Here is a 6,000-nt window from a genome sequence, read left to right on the forward strand (position 1 = left end):
AGGTAAAAAGACGTATGCAATAGATACTCTTTAACACAGTCACATTATTCGAAATACATCGTTACTATCCTCAGTCAGCTTAATAGCTATCCCCTGTGCAGTAATTTATTTGCTTTGTCTATCCCCAGTACACCTTCAGGACATCAAAAAGTATGAATATCTCCGTAACAACAAAACATATCGTATTGATATCTTGCACAAGTTCGGACTGTGTAATTACAATAAAATCGCTTGATTTAGTTATTATTCTTATTATCTATTTGTTGTTATCTTTTTGAAAACAATGAATATTAGTGAGCGATCATGCAACTTTCAACGAGAACTGTGCCATTATATAAGACAAGAGGTACATTTCCATCATGGTCGTACATTTCTTAGGATCAATACACAGGCTAAAGAGCCATAAAACCGTGTCCGGTAGTGGGAAATTAGCCCCAGGCATGTCACGGGTAAAAGTTTATCTGTACATGCTTCATTGATCGCTTGATCGGTACTTGATTGGGTAGTGGAGAAACTATTATGTTTTTTACTCTTTGGAAGTGTTTTGTTAAGTAAATCTTAAAATGAATCTGAAAATTGAAACATTATGATGGTTGTATTTTGTTTTTACATTAAGGCATTCCCCAAATTTGTTAAATTGATAGATATTTATCCTATCTTTTTATTTTACAATAATTATGAATTTGAAACTACTGTATCAATTTTACTCTTTTGACTCCAATAACCTTACTTAAAAACTCTCATAGTTTTAAAAAGTTTCTCAGTAAATCTTACAAAACGCATCTAAAACTCGTTACTTATGAGGGGTTTTATACATAAAAATATCATTTAATATGTGCTGTGATGTTATAGTTTGTACAGTTAAGAGTTCATTGTCATTTGAAATCTATGATGTAAATAGTAATTGTCATAATACTTTGTTTGTTTTGTTGGAAATCTAAAAACATTTGGCCATTTTGCAAATAGGGTACCCTAAATAATCATCTTAAAACTTCAACATTTTTTTTCAACTGGGTATCATACAGAAAAATAAGTCCATAACTGTGACTGTACAATCATACATACATTGAAAAGGCTTCATGAAATGATTAAAAAATAGACTTTTCCTTAAATATATAATACATTCATGCATCCTTATAGGTGATTCAGGTAGCAGGAAAATGCATCTTTTCATGTGCCATATTAAAAAAAATCGCCATCGGGAGGGGATACCGAACCCACCCCAGGTTCGGCCCCCCAGCAATAAAATACAAAAAAATGATTAAAAACTAATAGTGCGCTTAGATCAAGCGTGTATAGATTTATCACTTTCTTGGCTATATCCGGTGTCCGTTTCCCCACAGTGAATATACGGCGGCGTATGCATAACCACTCAAGAGTTATCGAAATGAGACCAAAAACTAATTGAAACTGTGCCCCAACTCTGCTAAAAATTCGAGGGGTCTAATCGAAATCAAACTTGGCCTGTATTTTGTTATATAATTCGGCATGCATCCTCTGTTTATACGCAGGTTTAGATTTAAGTTTTTTTTCCTGTCAGGCTAGATGTATGCCTGGATTTTTCAATAGCACGTACACTCAAATTCGTGTTAAGAGCGCCAAACTGTCACCACATACTCCCGTCACAGCAAGTTACTTTTGTGTTTTAAAATACTCTACTTATTAAGTCAACTTGTAGTCAGTTTCATTAATATCGGCTAACTTAAAGGCCGTAACTTCAGAGCGACAAAGACCTTCCGGCTGGTGATCGAACTTGGCCAAGATAATATGCCTATGACAAGCTTTCTGACTATGTTTGACGAAAATTTGATACAAAATTACCCAAAATTGTCAATTTTCGCAAGTTTAAGTAAAGTAAGGGCCATTATTCAATTATGAATGAGCTAGTTATATAACTTGGCCGAGAGTTTATGCCCATAAATATTGTGACCAACTTTGGTGACCATTAGATAAGAACTGCTCGAGTTAGAGAGCGGACACTATCAATAAGCATTTTTGATTAATTCAAGGGCATAACAGACAATCCTTGTAAACTTTCTGGTTCTTTTCATCTATTGGTTGATTTATATCGTAGCTACGAGATAATAGGTAGTAGGAACGAGATAATTGTCGTAGCCATGACACAATATGCCGTGGGCATGATATAATTAAGTCGCGGCCACGAGATAATTATGTCGCGATCAGGAGATAATGTTGTAGCTACGAATATTAGCACGACATATTATCTCGTGGCCGCGAGATAAAATAATAAAGTCATATGTTCCCTCTATGCTTCCGGGCAAAATTATTTTATCATAAATGTACATTTTATAAAGGGATTAAATCAATCAAATTATTGTTTCATCTAATCAATTGTATTCAGACCTTCACTCTTAGAAGGTATAGGTCCTTGATCATAGTATTTATCAAAATTTACATCAGTTGTGTTATATTTCTGGTCCTTTGAGATCATGGCGGACATTCATTTTGACTAGGATAGAATTACGCTTAAGCCGGTGCTAGGGGCCATTAGGGGTGTTGCACATTTCATTACCTCTCATGAACAGACCTAATCAAACTGAGTCTGCTGTTATGATGCTTAACTGTGCTCTATGCTTCCAAAGGCTTTTTTTCACAGATTTCATTACTTGACATGACTACCTCGAAAGTCTTTTTAACAAACGGAATGCGGCTATATTTATTGCCTTTCTTCAAAATATTTAATGATTGTGCCTCCACCACCCCCTCCCCAACTCCCAGTTATTGGTGGGAGACACTTAAGAGTTACCCATGTTTGTCCGTCCGCATTTGTGTCGTGCATAACTCAAAAAGTATATGACCCAGACTCATCGAATCCAGGACTGTTATTCATTATGGCGTTGTTATGGCCCTTGACTCAGTCAATAATATTCATAGAAAGGGCCTGAAAGTTTAGATCGCATGGATTTGACCTATAATTATGAAACATTACAGGAATATCTTTCAAATTCAGCATGTGAAGTTCAGCACCTTTCTGATTTTTCAGAGATTTCATCCAGCCTGACCAGAGTTATGATCCTTGACTCTGTCAAAAATATGCCTAAAAGGGCATAAAAGTATCTTAAAAGTATTTGACTTCAGGTTATGAAACTTGATAAGAATATTATGTATTATATGAAGTTGTGCACTTGGGTTTTTACTCGGGATTTCTGTCAGTCAGACCAGTTACGGCAAAAAAAAGAAAAGAAAGGCGCATACAAGTTCCCTCTTTGCAAATCCTAAGTTATTGCCCTTGACATAGTCAAAGATATGTACATGTATAAAGGGCATAAAAGTTTGAGTCGCAAGTATCTAAAAATGCACTTATTCATGAAACATTGGAGAATTGTTATACAACATGTAAAGTTGTGCACCTGGTTGTTCTCGTTCGGATTTCACTCAGATAGACAAAAGATACATGAAGTGCTTTTAAGGTTTGTTCTGCATATATTAAAAAAAAATTCACCTATAGTCATGAAGCCAAGTACTGTGACAGGATGTGTGGGCGCATCTAGATTTTCTTGTGTGTGTGTGTGTGTGTGTGTTTGGTGGTGGGGAGAGGGGGGGGGGGGGGGGGGGGGGGGGGGGCTACTTATATGCAAAAGTTTTGAGACGTGGACACCGACGACGGCGCAGACGAAAGGGTGTACAGAAAAGCGTTTATATATGAATAATTCAAGGTAAAATGCAATGACTTTTAATAACGATAAATTACATGAACAAAGCCTGTATAATATATAAAATAGACGGATGTCCTTTTCATCCCGAACGTGTATATCCTTTCGACTACCGCTATCGTACACCGACGCACTACCTGAGACGCCAAATGCAGACTATATTTTTGGGGTTCTCCATTACCGCTACTGTTTTGCAGACGGGCTACCGCAGACGACTAAAACGTACCAGAAAATTGGGGGTGCTCATTTCCATAGCGTATAAAACAGTATTTGGGTAAAAATTGTATATTTTCGCAATTGAAAATAGAAGGAATTAACAAAAATATACTACATTTTTATGCTGCGGTAATTTTTATGTAAAACGGTTGCTACACTATGGTAGTTATGTCCATTGTGTGGTTGTTGGTATAACTACACTGTGGCACAACTTATAGTTTCTTGTTTCCTGCAATAGTCTACTATGGTATTTATATGCAGATAAAACAAACAGTTAATATTATTTATTAAAAGTCACATATTTAAACGGCCACTGCATCACTGCGGCAGTACATGCTATTTTGTGTGAATATGTATTAATACGCTGTGGCACTCTCTTTGGTTTCGCATGCCTTGCATTAAACTACTGTGGTAATCGGGGAATAAATAATGCCTACAGGATAAGTTTTGATTACTAGTATAATCCTTTCGCAGGGTAACTTTCTCAACACTGTGGAAGTGCACTTAATTTCATTTAATATGTATAACTACACTATAGCACTTCCTTAAAATTCAAGTTTCTTACAAAAGTCTACTATAGGTCTTATAGTAACAGGACGAGTAAAACTACACTGCGGTACTACACTGAAATTCGTTCTTCCTGCAAACGTCTACTGTGGTAATTATTTGAGTGGTTTGGTTGCTGACCACTTCTCCCTGTCAGCCCCTCCCCCTCCCTTATCCCGTCTAACAAGACATATGCATCCCCACACCTATACCTAGATCCTCACTCCCTGTAATTACTATAAGTACTCTTTTTTCCAGGAACCATAGTGCTTTGGAATTCCCTTCCAGTACAGCTTATGCAAGCCCCAACCCTGAACCAGTTTAGGCAGGGTGTAACCAAACTTGCACACAATGCTTAACATGATAGACCTGTTTCTTTAAACTGCTTTTATCTGTAAGCCCTTTTTGTTTTTAACACTATCAACTGTATTCATGCTTGCAATACACATCGTGTATTACTTTTATTCTCCTGTCCATTCTACTTTCAAAATTCTTGTACAGGCGCGCAGCTGCACGTAATACTCGTAAAGAGGAGTGATGCAGTATAAAAAGATAAATAGATAAACGTTTAGTTAATAGTATGTATTAAAGAGAGGCTTTAAAATATTCGTTTTAGCAGATGCAGTTTCTGCATATCTTTGGAAGTTTAAAGTTTATATTAGAGGAAAAAAAGAAGTAGAACTAACGAGGAAGGTTGTTGAACATCTGTTTGAACCGTACAGCGCTTCTAGACACATCCCTTTGGCACGGGCGTTCCTTGCCAGCTCAACCCATCTTTGTGGGTCTTTTAATAAGGGCGAAAATTCTTGCCATATGATTTGAAACCACAGAAATTAGTCCGACAGAAGGATGTTTCGGCAGGAATAATGTAATACATGTAATACATTATAATTCCTGGTTTCGGTTAGTACAATGAACAAAGAACAGCATATGACACGTCAAATCAAAGATGGAAACATGGTAGCTAGAGAATGAAAGGTTACCGTTCAGGAATTAGGAAACCCAAACAAACGCAGGTAGTTAATACCACTGACCGAGAGTTTGAAAATTATCTCAATGTCAGGGCGAACAAATGCTTGTCAGTTTTGCAGTATGAAGAAACTAAAGACCGCCGGTTGTCTCCGAACACCAACGTTATCATTTGGTTCTAAGCAGTGTAAAGACAATTTACACAGGTATAACAATACTCTTCTTATTGTTCCTTCTCAAGAGAAGGAACACTTATGGTGAACATGTCACACTTGACTGAGCATGTAATGGATACAAGGGTATCGTCAAAGGAATCCGATTTCCCGTAGGGCGCCGCCATCTTGGACCCATGCATATTCATTACAGATAGCCTCTAGCCCAATATGTGTTTACGCATAATCAATCTTTATTCCAGTCTTTAAATAGTGCAATCCAACTACGTAAAATAACAGAACAAGAAGACACAATAATAAAGTTTAAATCATGTAACTCCTCGATTGAATATATCATAGTAAAGAATCGAGATTAATGAAATGCATATGCATCATCTAAAAATAGACTCCCGCCAAAAAAAAAAAAAAAATACGTAATAAAA

This window comes from Mercenaria mercenaria, chromosome 12, assembly GCF_021730395.1.
Source record: "Mercenaria mercenaria strain notata chromosome 12, MADL_Memer_1, whole genome shotgun sequence".
In the NCBI taxonomy this organism is placed as follows: domain Eukaryota; kingdom Metazoa; phylum Mollusca; class Bivalvia; order Venerida; family Veneridae; genus Mercenaria; species Mercenaria mercenaria.